The 1179-nt window shown below is 65.1% G+C and overlaps 1 protein-coding gene across 6 annotated transcripts in view; it reads right to left on the reverse strand.

The window, feature by feature from the left end:
- The window catches only part of SLC29A1 (solute carrier family 29 member 1 (Augustine blood group)), a 42114-nt gene that overhangs the window by 7737 nt on the left and 33198 nt on the right, over positions 1–1179 (reverse strand). The gene's annotated exons all lie outside the window — the stretch shown is intronic.

The raw sequence follows: 1179 nt of genomic DNA on the forward strand, positions 1-1179 counted from the left end.
CGGGGCATGGCAGCACAAAAGACACATTTAATTCAGCAGCCTCTCCAGCCAGAACCACACAACCCCCCCATTTCCAATTCCTGCTTCCCTGGGGCTCTCGCAGCCCTCTCCTAAGTCACCTTGGAAAGCCAAGGGCGTCGCTGGCACTGCTGTCTCCTCCCCAGTGCCCACCGCTCCTTTTCCCCCATCACCACCTGCCCGGCCCCTGCCACCGCCCTGGCGTTGCTTTCCCCGTCCACAGCCCCAGAGACGCAGCCCCAGGACCCCCGAGAAGGGACCTTCCCTCCCCGGTCCTCCCCCCTCTTCCTGGGGCAGAGCGGGATTAGCTGCCCTGGAGAAGCTGCAGGCCTGCCTTGTCCTTTTCCAGTCCGGGCGGCGCAGCATAGGGTGCTCCGGCACCTCTCCCGGGGCTTCAGCTGCGGTGGGGCTCCCGGCGCTGAGCCCCCGGCCCCCCCAGGGCATGCCCCTCAGCCGCCTGCACCGCTGCTGGCTACAGCATCCCTGCCTGCACCCTGCCAGGTAGGGCGTGGGAGGAGGCAGGCAGGAAGCAGCATGCTGGGATCTGTAGTCCCTGCCAGCCCCGGCATGCATTAAAGGCAGCAGAGCCCGTCCCTTGTCGCAGGTGCCTGCGTGGTTCTGGGCACAGCTCGCCTCCTCCCCCGGTGTGGTCCTGCACGTTGGGGAGCCTACAGCTATGATGCAGCCGAAACATAAGCCGGCAGGATGTGGAGAGGGATTTGGGAAGCCCGTTGGCTGCTTGGAAAAGCCAGAGGAGGCTGACAGGTACGTCTACTGAGAGCCCCACCAACCCAGCAGGTGCCACCCCACGACGCCAGAGCCGTCTGCAGCGCTGCTCCCCTGCCTTCCCACGCAGACAGCTCAGTGTATGACAGCTCCTGCCTTGCCCTTGTGAGCCACCCGGGCTTCCAGAGAAAACATCCCAAAATCCCCTCCCGGCAGCCTGCCAGTGCCTCTGTGGGCAGGACGCCCCGAGCCCTGACCCGGAATTAGCAGGGGGATCTGCAAGCATGACTGCCACCCTCTCACACAGAGAAACCCCGCTGGGGCCACTGCTTGTCCCTGAGCAAACAGATCTCTCCCCCAAACAGGCGGGAGAAACCCAGCTCCCCCAGCAGGCCCCCAGCAAGCCCTCAACATGCTGCCCCTTGCCCAGCCAAG

Source organism: Aptenodytes forsteri, unplaced genomic scaffold (assembly GCF_000699145.1).
Source record: "Aptenodytes forsteri isolate BGI_AS27 unplaced genomic scaffold, ASM69914v1 Scaffold309, whole genome shotgun sequence".
In the NCBI taxonomy this organism is placed as follows: domain Eukaryota; kingdom Metazoa; phylum Chordata; class Aves; order Sphenisciformes; family Spheniscidae; genus Aptenodytes; species Aptenodytes forsteri.